Source organism: Diabrotica undecimpunctata, chromosome 1, assembly GCF_040954645.1.
Source record: "Diabrotica undecimpunctata isolate CICGRU chromosome 1, icDiaUnde3, whole genome shotgun sequence".
Classification (NCBI taxonomy): Eukaryota; Metazoa; Arthropoda; class Insecta; order Coleoptera; family Chrysomelidae; genus Diabrotica; species Diabrotica undecimpunctata.
Window position 1 is genome coordinate 181695741 of NC_092803.1, and position 17202 is coordinate 181712942.

At 32.3% G+C, this 17202-nt stretch overlaps 2 protein-coding genes across 4 annotated transcripts in view; both read right to left on the reverse strand.

Annotated features, from left to right (window-relative positions):
• Nucleotides 1-17202, reverse strand: part of LOC140432661 (tubulin glycylase 3A-like) — a 131201-nt gene that overhangs the window by 48062 nt on the left and 65937 nt on the right. The window lies entirely within an intron of this gene.
• The window catches only part of LOC140442518 (uncharacterized), a 40948-nt gene that overhangs the window by 7063 nt on the left and 16683 nt on the right, over nt 1-17202 (reverse strand). The window lies entirely within an intron of this gene.

The following is a 17202-nucleotide window of genomic DNA, read 5'->3' on the forward strand; positions in this document are numbered from 1 at the left end:
TCTGTATATTTTCTCATATTTGGATTCCTCTTATAATCCCTGTTCTTACTTCTTCTTTTTTTATTTCGATATCACTATAAAATAAAATCCTGTATATGAAGAAAGAATACATAAATCAAATAATTCATTTTACATAATAAGGTCTAGTTTTTAAAATTAAGTTTATCAGAAATCATTAACGAATATTCATATACAAAGAAAACCACGGACGTAGCCAGGTTTTTAGCTTCGGAGGGGGAGTTTAAGAAAATAAAAGAACAAAAAGTAGTAACATAAAAAACCCTTATATTCATAAGAAAAATATTAAAGATGTAAAAAACAGATATAGAAGAAAGCACCTGAAAGGAATTGAAGGAGTCCATTTTCAAGTAGTGGGACAATGTATGCTAAATAAAAAATACTTTATGATATATACCTGGTGTGCCAAAACAAGCGGGACGGTCAAATATTTCGTGAAATTTACATTGGATAGAAAAACTGAAATACCCATTTTCAATATTTTTTAAAAATCTATTGAATGACAACAAACATGACACCCACACCCATACCCTGGGGTTGGGGCATTGGGTAACTTTATCTTAAATATGAAAGAATCCCCATTTTTTTGCAGACTTCGATTCCTCTTGAAACATAAGTAGTTTATATTCGAAACATTGTTGTTGAATTTTTGGTAAAAAACAGGTTTTTAATATTTTTCAAAAATTTATCGAATGACACCAAACACGACTCCTCACATCTACCCCTTGACGTGGGGCGAGGGGCAACACAGCAGATAGCGGTAGTCCCATCATAACCTTGATCAACTACATAAGAACATTCAAGTCAATGCTTTTACAGAGCTGTCACTATGAGATTTTCTAGTCTGGATCCTGACACGTCAACAGTTGGAATAAAAGAACTAAAAGTAGTAACATAAAAAACCCTTATATTCATAAGAAAAATATTAAAGATGTAAAAAACAGATATAGAAGAAAGCACCTGAAAGGAATTGAAGGAGTCCATTTTCAAGTAGTGGGACAATGTATGCTAAATACAAAAAAAATTATGCTATATACCTGGTGTGCCAAAACAAGCGGGACGGTCAAATATTTGGCGAAATTTACATTGGATAAAAAAACTTAAATACACATTTTCAATATTTTTTTAAAATCTATTGAATGACAACAAACATGACTCCCACACCCATACACTGGGGTTGGGACGGGGGAAAACTATATCCTAAATATGAAAGAATCCCCATTTTTTTGCAGACTTCGATTCCTCTTGAAAAATAAGTAGCTTATATTCCAAACATTGTTGTTGAATTTTTGGTAAAAAACAGGTTTTTAATATTTTTCAAAAATTTATCGAATGACACCAAACACGACTCCTCACATCTACCCCTCGGAGTGGGGCGAGGGGCAACACAGCAGATAGCGGTAGTCTCATCATAACCTTGATCAACTACATGAGAATATTCAAGTCAATGCTTTTACAGAGCTGTCACTATGAGATTTTCTAGTCTGGATCCTGACACGTCAACAGTTGGAATACATTTTAAAAAGATCTCCTTAACTTTATGTTGTTTAATATCTTTTAAATCATAACGCAAGCACAGCAAGCACTTGCTCCATACGCGTATTGTCAGTTATGTCGTCAGCGAGAATCGCATAAAATTTAGCCTCCTTTACTTCACCGATGATCTGATGTTGAACAGTTTCACCACAAATGTAAATTGTGTAGACTCTTGTGTAATGTGAATCCGTCCCCCATTTGTTTTACCCTTTTTTGTTCCAAAAAATATTCCTTTTACGATAGGGATTAGTTTCTTTCAGTTTTTCTGTTACTGTTTCTGTCTTTTGGAAGAAATCTGCTCATCAGCTGAAAAACCCTGAAAAGACATTATTTTTAGGGAGTTACTGGGAGTTTCGAATTTTGTCTGTAATACCTTGATTTTGGACGAGTTTCAAATATTTATAGTGCATTTTTATACTTGCAAAAAGCGTCTGTTATAAGCTGGCTAATCCGATAATGGCCCCTTTTACCTTCATTAAGCGAACGTTTCGTTACGACGCAAATTATACATAATGCTCTACTTTTATATTCAGAATATCACAACCAGGTAAATCTTTCCATCCACTTCATTTGAATGCGCAAATTCCGTTTTGTAGAAATCTGAAACTTATAATCTTTAGGTGGAATTTAGGCTGTTTTGAAATTTGGGTCTTTAGGTATTTATCCTCGATTTTGCCTTTTTGCGCATAAAAACCAAAATCCAATTTAGAAGAACACAAGGATGGCATAGCATGTCATGTAATAAACTCCATTCGCTTAGCTCGGGCATATTTTGACAGATTCATTGTCGGAAACATACAACACAACAATTCCTACTTCTCAGTATTAATAGCTCAAGTATTCTACTATTGCAGACTTCTTTCTTTAAAAAAAGAAGAATTATTCTAAATAGTGGAAGTGTATACTAAACCCATCAAATTTTGGGTAGTATATATTTAAAAAATATATTTTAGTTGTTATAATTTAACATAACTACATATTTATTATATGGTGCAGATAAATTAATATTAATTGTCGGTAATTCGCAAAGTTCTATTTTATTTACTATTTAGTTTGTTTACTATTAATATTGGCTATGAGTACGTGTGCTTGGTTGTATAGCAATTTCCAGCCACTTTTAGTCTGTCAAAAAGTAACTAACTTGCCAAAAAAATAATTACTAGATTCACTAGATAGTTTGGACTGGAAATAGCGAACCGAGTATAGCTAGTAATAAATAAAACTAATAAAAAACTCGTATAGGACAATAAACAGTGTTTTTGTTTCATAGCGATTTCGAAAATAAAATGGTCATAACTCGTTAAGCATCCTCTAGTAGTATGAAATTACATATTATGAGAGCGGAGCTTATGAGAGGAATCTAAATATCAGAAAATATATAAGGTGTTCCATTTAAAACATTATATGTTTGCATTACCACGTAGTTATTAATCATCCTGTAGAATGCGGCATATTATCCAAGTCTGAAGAATATCATTGACTGGACTTTTTGAAATATTTTGTACCATAATAGAATTATTGACCAATGTCGCAATAAAAATTCACTAAATACAGTTGAATCCATGGTTCTTTACCCGTGCATCATTAATACCTGGCGAGACAAAAAAAACATACTTTTTATCTAGCATCATTGTCTTCCACGCATGAAACTAAAGATCAAGCAGCTACCGCCTGTTATTAAGTGAAGACACATGTTATTTTTGTGAACACTGTAGACTCAGTACATTGACAAGAGATAGGTATCAAAAAGACGCTTGGGACGTTTTACAGTGTGTTGGATTTTTTGTTGTTTTTTTTTTGTCCTGTGTTTGCAAGTTATTTATATCACACAAACATTTGTTTTCATAACTAATTTTATATTGGAGTTTGAAATTTTATGGTAGTTGGATTTTATTTTGCCATTCATTTACATACAAAGTTAACCTCATTCACATAGCTAAGGAATGGTTTTGTGTAAGTTCCCGCAAAAGTGAAAGAAATGACAAAAAGAAAATATTTTATTAAATTTTTTTAGATTATGCCTGGAAAACTATTACCTCACAAGCACAAAAACTCATTTTAAATTTAAAGAACAATTTTCAAATGTACACTAATAAAAAGCTTTAATGATGACAAGCATATGTATTATTAATGTTATTTATTTGCCAACTTTATTACATAACAAAATATTTATAATTAGGAACTTCTTATTTTTGTTTTTTTTTTCAATTTCAATTAAAAATATTGATAATATTTTAACTTTGTTTTAGAGAGTAGCAGCTGTACTTAAATTGGCGAGAAAAACAGTGTAGAATATACGAAAAAAACAAAAAACAAAATCCTGTGTAATCTTCTCCAGGAAAAAGCAGACCTCGTTTAAAAACGAAAGCTACTAATGTACCTGATACTAAGTAAACCAACTTTCTATTGGGAATTACAAGTAGGACAAAATAAATAACTTTTTAGAGAAACATGTAACCCGTGAAGCGTGATCAATAAGCTCAAGGTGCAAAGTGTGTAGAATATACTAACAAATTAATTGAATAGTGGTTTATTAGAGAAGAAACTATAATTAATATCGAACCTATGATAATTAACATTGGAGATAACAGTTCAGATATTACACCAACACACTGTAAATATTATTGTATATTTAATTATATTTTTTTATAAATTATTTATTTATTTATTAATTACTAATGATATTAAAAGAATTAATTAAGCTACTTCAAATGTAGCTGTATTTCTGCATCAAAGTTTTACCAACATTTTATATTATATTTATTTGATAACGCCAAATTTTATAACGTAATCGGTGATCAGAGCAGTAGCCACTTTCTGTCACTTGCTGTTGCGTGGAGTAAATATCCGACTTATTCCCTATTCTTTAAATGATGGCGCACTGGTAAATAACCATGGACTCAACCATATATATATATATATATATATATATATATATATATATATATATATATATATATACAATTTAAAATTAATTTTTTTTTAAATTTATATATATATATATATATATATATATATATATATATATATATATATATATATATACAGCACGTGAGAGTATTATGAGAAATTTTTAAAGTCAGCTACAATGAGATATCAGATATCTACCAACTATATCTGGTGTGCAATAGTTGCAATGTGAAAATGTTAAAATAAAAGACGAAATTAAGACGTTTGAAAGTTAATACCACCAAAGCAACTGTAGTAATAAAAAATATTATGACAACCTTGAGATCAACAACGGTGTAAAATAAGGAGACGCATAGAAGACTAAGTTGACATCCGCATAGCTGCATATGCAGATGAGGTCATTATACTTAGTCGTAACAAGACAACATTAAAGGAGATGAAACTATAGAAACTTCTTCCAAACAGGTCTCCGCAGGTTTAAGAAGTATAGAGTTCTCGTACTTAGGATACCTAGTAAGTAAAGTCATGATGTAAGTATAGAAATAAAGAAGAGAACAAAAAAATAAAACAGGCCATATTACGCAAATAAAAAACTGCTACTAAAATACTAGGGCAGAATTCGAAGAAGCAATTGTACTAAACAAATAATACCCATTATGACTGGTTGTAAAATATGAACCCTGCTAAAATATGGACGAAGATGAAATTTTTTTAAAGGAAAGTGCCCAGGAAAATTTTTGGGTTTGTCCCTTTTGATACAAAATCCATATGAACTTTGAATTCGACGATTTAATTTAACAAGCCGACATAGTAAAATTTGTGAAACCTCAAAGAATTCATTGGTTTGGCCATTTGCTTGGAATGAGCAATGAAACAAACAAAAAATATCACTGAATGGAGACCAAACGAAAACAGATCAAGAGACCACCTTAGAAAACGAAGGCTAACGATTGTCGAGAATGATCCAAGAATTATGGGGGTTCGGAATTGGAGAAGAGTCGCCAATGACAGAAGGGAATTAAATGCAATTGTTGAATTGGCCAAAACCCAAAGGGTTGTAGCGCTAGAGGAGGAAGAAGAATAAGAATACTTAACTCGTTTAAAATGTGAACAAATTTAAAGTATTCAAAAAAATAAAGAAAGAAAGAGAATCTGAAAAATCAATAAAAGACAGAAAACTATAATATTTCGGATAAAAATACGCTATCTTACGGGTCATAATAAAAGCCCAAATAGAGAGTAAAAGAAGTGTAGGAAAAGTATTTACAGAAAAACCAATAGAAACAGTACAGTTGCAACCCAAAACAACCATTTGTGTGTCTATAATGAGAACCAACAACCGTATAGTATCCGAATATCCGCAACGTACCCAGCTAAAAAAAGTCAATGGTTTCCACAAAGTTAAATGTACTAACAAATTTTATCAATTTTCATGGTACATTACTGGCAAAGACAGGCACGAATACTCTGAGATTTAATTGCATACTCACCATGGTAAAAATTAGGCTTAATACAAAAAATCGTTTGGGTGCTTACATTTCCTGACGACTATTTTATACAATCTAGGAAGGCAACGGAATTTCACCTAGAGCCTAACTTTCCCAAGAAAGGAAATCATGAAAATGGCTGATAGATACAACGGTACCGAGTACGGGCGCTCCTTAAATGGAGAGGGGGCTAAGAGTCTCCCGATCAGCTAGGAGCATAAATACGTTTTATGAAGAAAGAAAAATAGGGACAGGCAATGTAAGAAGCATATACGAACCCGGAAAGCTTTATAACACCATAAAAGGAATGAAGCGCATAAATATAACTATCCTTGGAATAAGTCAAATGAGATGGCCAGGGTCTGGCAAAGTAACTACAGATGATAATAGTATATACTGTTCTAGAGAAGACAGTTCAAAATACAAAAATGGTGTAGCAATAATTGTGACGAAGGAAACAGATAAAACTGTAAAAAAGTGTTTCTATTCTCAGACAAGATAATAATACTACAAATACAAACAACAACAATAAATGTGAATATCATAAAAGCATATGCACCCACACCAGACTATAAAGAAGAAGAAATTGAAATATCCTATCATGATTTAGAAAAGTATTAGCATAGAGCTAAGAACCATGAGCTTAATATTGTCATTAAAGATTTTAATGCGAAGATTGGCAAAGAAGGACAGGAAGATACCATAGGAAAATATGATATGGGAATACGAAATAAAAGAGGAGATATGTTGGCATCTTTTTATGTAGAAAAGCATTTAGTAAAACACAATTTACAAATTTTCAAAGCGTTGTTATTATACTTGGAGACCACCAGCAGATAAACCTGAACAAGTGGTTCGTAACCAAATGGACTTTATATGTATAAATTAAAGATACAGCAAATTCAATATTAGCAGTCAAAACATATCCAAGTGCAGATGTACCAAAATTTAATATTTTAGTAGAAAAATAAAACTGAGATTTAAAAGGGATACAAGGAGGAATAAAACAAGAAATAACCAGTGTAATAAGTGTATTGGGAAAAAACTACAATTAACATCAAGTAAAGACAAAAGTACTGAGGAAAACTGGACAAGAATTAAAGATATATTAAAGACCATTTAAGAAACAAAATTAAGTACATCAAAAACAAGAAAAAAACAAGTGGAATGAGAAAAGAAATACTGTAGTGAACCAAAGAAGACAAATCAAAAATACAGATAAAAACAAGTACAAGAGGATCCACGCAATAATCTGGCAGAATATAAGTCATGCGAAAACACTATTTTATAGAAAAGGATGTAATGAAATTGAACAATATAAAATAATGTCGATACATTTCATCTGCACAATAAATTATAAGAGATCGCTGGAAACAGCTATCCCAAAGATTAGAAGACAAAAACGGACACAGAATTTTAGATATCATGAATAGAAAAACTACATTTCTAAATTATTTGAAGATGAAAGAGTAAAACAACGTAGACCGATTTCTATAGCAGGTCCATTTATAACAGAAAGTGAGGTTCCATGGGCAATATATACGGCAAAAAATGAAAGAACACTTGGCACCGATGAAGTAAGTACTGAAATAAATTTTTGGGAGAAAAAATGGAATTAAAGCACGGTGTGGTCTCTTTAATAGAATTTATGACACTAGAATCTTACCAACTGATTAGATTAAGTCGACATTTGTCACGATACCAAAGAAACATCGTGCAAAGACATGAAGTGATTATCAGACAATATATCTAATGATTTAATGATAATTTTTATTACTAAAAATGTTTTGAAGATTTTCCTACGAGTAATACATAGCAAAACGATATTAGAAGAGAGAATTAACAATACTCAGTTCGGATTTAGGAGGGGCTTGGATACGAGAGAAGCCTAGTTCAGTGTCCAAGTTCTGATAAAGAGATGCAGAGATATAAATTAAAATGTGCACTTCCATGCAATCGATTTTGACATTGTTTTTGACAAGGTCCGATGTAACAAAATGCTAGAAATATTAAAATTAGCTGAACTGGACGATAAAGATTTATCAATGACTACAAATACAATATAGAGCTATTCCAAGAACAATCAATAAGAGAACTATACAAACAACGTCTAGACCAAAAATTAATAGAATTTAGATACGGCAGCATCGAAGAAATATACGAGCATATAAAGGCCAGTATAAAACAAGCAGCATTCGAAGACCTTGGAGAGAAAGAACATATAACAAATAAACAGCACTATTATGAAATAAATGAATCAACAAAAAGAATAATTTAAGAAAAAAAACAACTATTCAGAAAATGGCTGACTACAAACAACGATGAAGTTTATAAAGGATATGAAGAAAAAGATAGAGAAGTGAAAAAACAAATAACACAACAAAAGAATAATAATGGAAAAGATCCTGCTTAAATATTGAAACATACATAGGAGGTACAAGAACTTCGGAGTCATGGAAAGTACTGAGAGAATTGAAACAAAACTCAAAAGAAAAAATGAAATTAAGAAATATGCAGGACAAAGAATGGACTTTTACAAGGAACTGTTAACAGAACAAAGACCACAATTCATTGAAAAAGAAAACAGGTGAAGACGAAGCAGATCTTCACAACAAGAAATAGAAATAACAGATAGAGAAATGAGAAATGCCATAACAGCAATCAAAAATTAGAAAGCACCGGGACCTGGAGGCATCCCACCTGACCTTATAAAGTACAGCTTAAAAAAATACACCGGATGATAAAATGGATATTTTAGAAGACCATAGATGGAGAGCAGCTCCCAATGGAATGGACGGAGGCATATATGACATCTATATTTAAGAAAGGAGATAGAAAACGATGCGAAAACTACAGAGGAATAAGCGTAATATCATCAATAGGAAGATTATATGGGAAGATACTGCGAGAAAAGATAGAGCAAGCGATAAAAGGCAAAATCGGGGAGGATCAGACAGGCTTCACGGCAGGAAGATCATGCATAGACCACATGTATACACTGGAACAACTATTGAAAAAGAAAAAAAGCAAAAAATAGAGATATACATTTGGCATTTGTAGACCTGAGAAAGGCGTATGACTCTGTACCAAGATCAGAACTATGGGAGGCAATGTACAAATTAGAAGTACAGACGGAACTCATAGAAGCTACAAAAGCTCTGTATAAAATAAATAAAAAGTGTCCATTAAAATGGGAACAAGAATCATAGGAGACTTTACCACAACAAAAGGGCTCCTGCAGGGTTGTTCCAAATTTCCAACCCTATTCAAAATATACTTAGAGAAAGCCTTGACTACATGGAAAAGAAAATGCGAAGGCATGGGACTACCGGTACGAAACGAATACCTATAAACGTTAAGCTTTGCAGACGATCAAGTAATGATTGCACAAGAACAAGAAGACCTCAGTTACATGACGAAGGAACTACAAGAAGAATATACCAAGGCTGGCCTAGATATGAACCTCGCGAAAACAGAGTATCTATCTACAAGTGAAGAAGACATAGATCATCTATGTCTTATGATGACAACGTAACAATCAAAGGAAAGGATAAATTCAAATACTTGGAGTTTATAATCACGAAAAAGGCAACAACAGAGCAAGAAATTAAGCAAAGATTAGGACAAACAAGAATAGCAATCCGAACTTAACTCAGTATGGTGGGATAGACACCTAAATATGAAGACAAAAACACAGATTTATAAAACATTAGTGCAAAGTATTATGACATATGGGGCTGAAAATTGGATTATAAACAAGAAAAACAGCAGTAAGATAGTAGCAGCAGAGATGGAATGCCTGCGAAGATGCTGCAGAGTAACAAGAATGGATGTGTGTGTGTGTGTTTGGTGAGTTGGCTTGGAAACTAGTCCTTTAGCCACAGAATTGTAATGTAAGATATTAGATTTTAAATAGTGTAACCAACTTTAAATAAAAAGTTACATATTAGTTCGTATACTTCTCTACTATCTAAGGAGAGTAAATGGGTGATGTTTATGGGAGTCTGAATTTTAAGTTCTGATAGTTTTGAATACAGCTGATCTGTTTCATACCTATGTTTATCGCACTTAAAAAGAATATGGTTGATGTCACATTGTGATATATTATCGCATGAGCACACCCCAGAAGGGATAATATTTAACTTAGCCAAGTGAGCTGGGAATGCACCGTGATTAGTTTTCAGTCGTGTAATTGTGGCTGTTAACTTCTTTGGCATTGCATATTTGAAAATATAGTCAACATCTTGTGGCAAGGTAGGGTGGATAGTATAATATTGATTATTTGAATTCGTTGCTATGTTTTTCCATTTTTCTTTCCAATTTATAAAAATTTTGTTATAATAATGTTGTTGTAAGTCCTCCAATGTAAATATGGGAATATAGAGTCCAACATGGGTCGCATCTTTAGCAAGCTGGTCAACCAGTTCATTTCCTTCGATACCAATGTGACTTTTAACCCAAATAACTGTAATATCTTTACTATATGTTTAATTTTTAATAGCACAAAGAATATTATTTCTTTTATGTTGAGTCATATCTGAGTTTAATCCTTTAATGACCGATAATGAATCTGATAATATTACTGCTTTATTTAAATTGTGTGAATCTAGCCAATCTAATGCTTTTTCGATAGCTACCGCTTCAGCAGTATATATTGAACAATGTGATGGAAGTTTAATTTTCAAAGATTCGCTTTTATGTGGAATGTAAACAGCGCAACCTGTGGCACCATCCTCTTTTTTGGAACCATCGGTATACATTATTACGTGATCATTATAGTCACTCAATATGGATCTAAGTAAGACAAAGTTTATTTGTGGGGATTCTGTGTACTTTGGTATAATGACTTTTGGTTTATTTAATGTTACCTGAAAATTAGCTTTATATATTGGTAATCTTTTTTCTTTGCCATAGATATTAGGATACTCATTAGTTTCTAAGAAAGCATCAGCAAGTGGAGGAGAATTTTTTATGCGCCAGTATTTATTTGAGAGGTTTTCAATAGATAACTCATACAGTTGACTAAGTAGATTATTATTATTTAATCTTAGCTTCAGGATATGTTTAATTGCCATAATTTCTCGACGATTTTGAAGGGGTATTTCATTACTTTCAGCAAGTAGTACAGGGCAAGGAGTAGACTTCATGGTGCCCAAGCATATTCTTAGACATTTAAACTGAATGCGGTCTACAGTTAATAAGTTTGTGTTACTGGCGGCACCATACAGAATGCAACCATAGTCTACAATAGATCGCACGTAGGCTCTGTAAAACATCAATGCAACTTTAGGGTCAGCGCCCCATCTTCGATTAGTAACACATTTAAGAATATTAATACCTTTTTCACACCTACTTTTTATATATTCCACATGTTTTGACCATAAGAGTTTGGGATCAAGAAGAATGCCAAGATATTTGTATTCTTTGACAATAGGTATATCATATCCAGACAACTTTATTTTGTCAGGCGTACGAATCCTATGTCTAGTGAATATCATTGTGGCTGATTTGTCAGGGGAAATGGTCAGTCCATGATTTTTTACCCAGTTATTAACGTTTTGCATGATGGATTCCAGAGCCTCCAGGCAGTCAGTATACGAGTTACGCTCTGTATAGATGCATATGTCATCAGCGTATTGGATGCAATTGATTGTGTTGTCAAAAATGCCATGAATACTTGCTGAAAATATGTTGAACAATAACGGACTTAAAACTGATCCTTGTGGAAGACCTGTATGAGCAATTCTAGGACCGTGTAGTTGGTTTAAATGATCTTTAATATATATAACACGATTATTATAAAGATGAACAATATTAGTCGCTATATTTTGAGGTAATCCTATATCATATAGTTTTTTGTGTAAAATGGATAAATTAACAGAATCATATGCCCCTTTTAGGTCTAAAAACAAACAAGCAAGATAATTGTTTCTGGAAAACGTTATTTGAATGTCGGTAACTAAATGTGATATTGCATCCAGTGTACCAACACTAGCCCTAAATCCATATTGTGTACTTGGAAGGATACTATAATGTTCTACAAGCCATTCTAATCGAGTCTTAATAAGTCTTTCAAATGTCTTGCATATGCAAGACATTAATGATATCGGTCTGTAAGAAGAGGAGAGTGTTTTATCTTTATTAGGTTTAAGAATTAAACAAATAACTATTTCTTTCATATGATCCACATATCTTCCATTGAAAAGCCAATCGTTGAAAATTGTTAGTAAACTTTGTTTAGCTATAAGAGGTAATTCATATATTATGTTATAAGTAATTTGATCGCGCCCCGGAGCCGAGGACTTTGAAGACTTAAGTGCAGCCTCAAATTCTATCATATCAAAACTTTCCTGGAAAATATTGTATTTACTAGTTTTATTGTTATCCTGAATAGGAAGGTCAACATATGACGGAGCAAATTTGTCGAGCAACTCTTCTATTAGTTCATTTGGCAGGGGATATCGTCTTGTACGGTAATTTTTATTCACTAGTTTATTAACAAAATTCCAAATTTTACTGATGGGAGTATTTTTGTTTAAAGTATTTACAAAGTTAATCCACGAACTTTTTTGTTTGTTTGTAAAGAGGAGTTTACTTTTGGCTTGAATTTGTTTGTATTTAATATAGTTTTCAAAATTTGATGCTTCAATGTATCTTTTGTATGCAACTTTTCGTGAAATGATCATATTTTTGCATTCATAATCCCACCAGACTGGAATTCGAGATTTTGGCTGAAAGGAATTTTTGATATTCATAGAAAATGAGGCAGCATCGTCAATTGTCTTTAACAGGAAGTCAAAACGTTCCGCTGAAGTGATATTATCGGTTATATTTTCGGATAATGTTTTTTCTATATGGCCTTTAAAGATATTCCAGTTTGCTGAAGACTCTTTCCATTTGGATGAAGGAATTATTGTACATGGGTGATAGTCCAAGTCGATGGTGATTACTATAGGTAAGTGAGTTGAACCCAGAGTATCGGAAACAGGATCCCATGTGGTATATCCAATTAGATTTGGTGTAACAAGGGATAGATCCACCATTGATGGAAGTTCATTAGGTCTTGTTACTTTGGTCGGTCTGCAGTCGTTTAGCAGAACTAAATTACTGTTATCAAGCGCGTCTACTATACACTTGCCCTGAGCGGAATCCTTCAAGGAACCCCACCTACTGTGGTGTCCATTGAAGTCCCCACCAATGACAACCCTACCACTAAATTGAGTTAAAAGCTTTTCCCAATCTCTATTATTGACTATCACTTTGGGTGGTTTATAAATACAAACGATTACCAATTTAATTTGTTCTATAAAAACTGCACACGTTTCAATACCTTTATTAAAGTTTTTCGTTACATTAATTTCAGTAAAACAAAGGTTATTTGATATGAGGATGGCTACACCACCGTAACCATCAGGTCTATCGCTTCTGATAACGTTGTAACCTGTTAAACCAAAATTTTTATTTTTAGAAAGCCATGTTTCATTAAGCAGAATGACATCAACAACATTGTGCTCGAGATAATTAAGTAAACTAGGTTTATGTTTATTTATAGATTGACAGTTCCACTGCAGTATGTTAAATGTCCTGTTATTCCCCATCGCTTTCAATATCTGTTAGGTTGTTCAACATTTTTTCAATTTCTTCTTTTGTATTTTTTTGTAAGTTAGGTAAAAATATTTTAGGGTTAATTTTCTTGATGATATTTTCTATCAAGGCTGGAATTTCATTGATTATTTTACATTCTATTTTTTCTTTATACGCCATAAACTCGTCCCTGTAGGGATTAGGGATTATAGGTTGGGATGAGGTGTTTGTAGCATTTGGAAATCTTGGGAAAGTTGGTGCGTTTTTGATCGCAGTAGGAGATATAGCTTTACGCTTGTTTCTTGTTTTTTTAATGGTAGGTACATAGGATTGATTTTGATTTGTACCTTCAGGGATGTTAGGGGTTAAGGCGGGGAAATTTTGTATAGTATTGAGGATACCGAATCTATTATTTGTAGTTACCTTGGCGTATGAAGGATTGTTAGCTATGGTTTCTGCCTCTTTAAAGGTAGTGTTTTCTAAAGCCATTATTGATTTTATTTTGTATTGGTGTTTAAATGCAGGACACTGTTTAGAGAGTGAGTTGTGTTCAGTGGAGTTGCAATGTAAACAAAATAGGGAGTTAGTGCATGTTTCATTATTATTATGAGTTTGACTACATTTTTTACAACGATTTGATGTTGATTTACATTGCCGAGCAGTATGACCGAAACGAAAGCAATTAAAACACTGAACAACCGGATATATATATTGTTCAACATTAAACCTAACCAAGTCTAAATTAACAGTCTTAGGAATGCTATTTCCTTCAAATGTCAGAATGACCATCTGGCGAGGTACAAGAATTGTTTCATTATCCGAATCAATTATTTTCCGTTTTAACCTTTTTACTTCGACAACATTTTTATCTGAAACAATATTTTCTAAAATATACTTTTCATCCAAAAACGTATCGACTTCCCTAATAATTCCCTTCTTTTGAGTAAAAAATGATGGAATATACGCTACAAGTTTATTATCCTTAATAAGCTCATGTTCAATTAAAGAATTTGCGCAAGTATAAGTTTTAAAAATTACTTTTACCTTATTTCTGCCAACAGGTTTAATGTCTAGTACATCGTGTTTAAAATATTGGTTTTTAAATAGATAATGACCGACACGTACTGGTGATAAACGGGACAAGTTTTTGTCTGTAGATTCTACAAAGACATTATAATACCCTGAATCATTTATTTTATATCTATTATTTAAATTAATATACCTTTTGTCTTCCGTATCCATTGATGATATATTATTCTGGGGTGGCTCAACACCACCCCCCGATTCACTCATAATAATAAATAATTAGATCCTACCTTTTTTGAAGATCGGTTGGTTTATTTTCAAATTAAATACCTATTAATTTGATAATAGCACTAGTTAAGGACACGGCACAGATTTATCGAACGATGTTCACCTGTTCACTGTCCAACGAATACTGAACAAGAATGGATAGAAGAAGTAATGACGAAATAAAGCAAAGAACATCAATAGAAACAGACATACTAACATATATAAAACAAAAAAGACTAAAGTGGTATGGACATGACGAAGAACTAGCGACAGCAAATGGATAAAGAGAATAACCGAATGTAGCCCCATAGAAAGGAGGAGAAGAGGACGACCCCGAAGGATATCGGTATAAAACTCGAGATACCTGGACAGAGTAAAAAACTCCTGTATCTCGGCAATAATATCAAAGAGAACTGGGATACAACCGTAGAAATTAAAAGCCAAATAGAACGAGCCCGAGCTACTTTTGTAAAAATGGGAAACAAACCTTGCAGCCACGATCTTAGTATTGATCTTCGCGTTCGAATGACTCATTCCTATATCTTTCCAGTGTTACGGGATGGAGTGGAAGTGTAAACTCTCAGTAAGGCTATGGTTAAAGGCTTTGGAAGCCTTTGAGATGTGGGTATATAGATGACTACTAAAGATAAGCTGGGTCGATAGATATAGAAAAGAGGAGGTCCTTGGACGGCTGAACCAAACAACACAAATGGTCAATCTAATAAACTGAAGCTAGCTGTAATACTTCGGTCACATTATGAGATACCCTGAAAAATATGAACGTTTACATCTGATCATTCAGTGAAAGATTCAAGATAAACGTGGTCCTGGTAGAAGAAGAACATCATGGCTGAAAAATCGAAGACAATGATACGGAAAATCGTCTACATCATTATTTAGAATTGCTGTCAACAAAGTCACGATAGCAAATATAATGGCCAACATGATATCCAACGATCGATAACGGCCATGGAACTGGAAGAAGATGACCTTAACAATATACAATAAAAATATAATACAGACAATTATAAAAAAACTCCAAAAAGCAGTCTTTCCTTCCTTTCATAAGAATCGCATAGAAACATTACATATTATAATATTAAGTTTATTTTAAAAAGATTACACAAAAACCAAAAAAAAATTACCTTGAAAACACAGCCATTTTTTTATTTGAATACACAGTGACAATCAACTTAAAATGCAAACTAGCCCAGCAAAAAGGATGTGAAGATATTTATAGTTGTAGATTATTTCTATCTAATCTTATTAGTTGCCTTTGCAGCTATTACATTTTACATTTTTAAGAGATATTGTTCTGCATTATCTTTAAATAAATACTTTGTAACAAACTGAAAGTACAGTCAAATTAATAACAATATTTGATTGTGAATCCCATAAAGCAATGGATAGTGTAGTTTCTTCTAATATTCTAATTTGAAAAGAAACTTCTTATTGGAAGTAAATAATTGTATCAATATAAAGATAATACAATCTTCTATCATTTCGTCTAATTTTCTTGTTTGGCAACAATTTATAAACACATTTGTTTGTAATCTTGTTAATTTGTCATTAAGAACACAGTCTAAGTCAAAAGTTTATACAGCATCTAAAATTTTTTAGTTCGGTGTCAACAGAAAATGGTAGATTAAACCATTAGGATATGATTTATTGAAATTAAAAAATATATAATCTATTATACATTTTTATTAAATTAATACACAAAATACAAATAATTCACAAAATGTTCAAAGTATACAATAATTTAGTTGTGGAGATGTCATCTGATGTTGCATGTTTACTATAAAGTCTGGCAAATATTACATAAAATTGGTCATCTGAAATTACGCACTGTAAGTGGTAAAATGTAGCCGAAATCACGTGCCCATTATGAATTCTAGGAAATTTTTAATTCAATCATTAGCGGCGCGTAAGAAAATATGTTTCCTTGCTGGTTACTTTACAATGCAACAATAGAATATTATAGTTCTGCTTATAATAAAAAAAATAATACATTAGATCTAGTTCATGAAATAAGTTTTCATTCACATTAATAATGTGTCGACTAAAGTATATACCTAAATATGTAAAGTACTCAAATTAGTATATTTTTTTTATTTCAAAAGGATAATAAATTATTTAGTCTGTCAATAGAAAGAGTACTAGCAACCGCAGATGCTTGTTTAGTCTTTATGTACATAATGTCTTCTAAAAACATGCCAAAACGTCTTTATTTGGAAGAAGTTATACATCGAATTATGCATTACATAAATCATATTGTAACAAATAAAATACTCCCCGCAATCGATTCTACGTATTGCGTTTACGGCAGTATTCAGAACGAAACACAATTATTAAGTTTCAATGTTTATTTCTG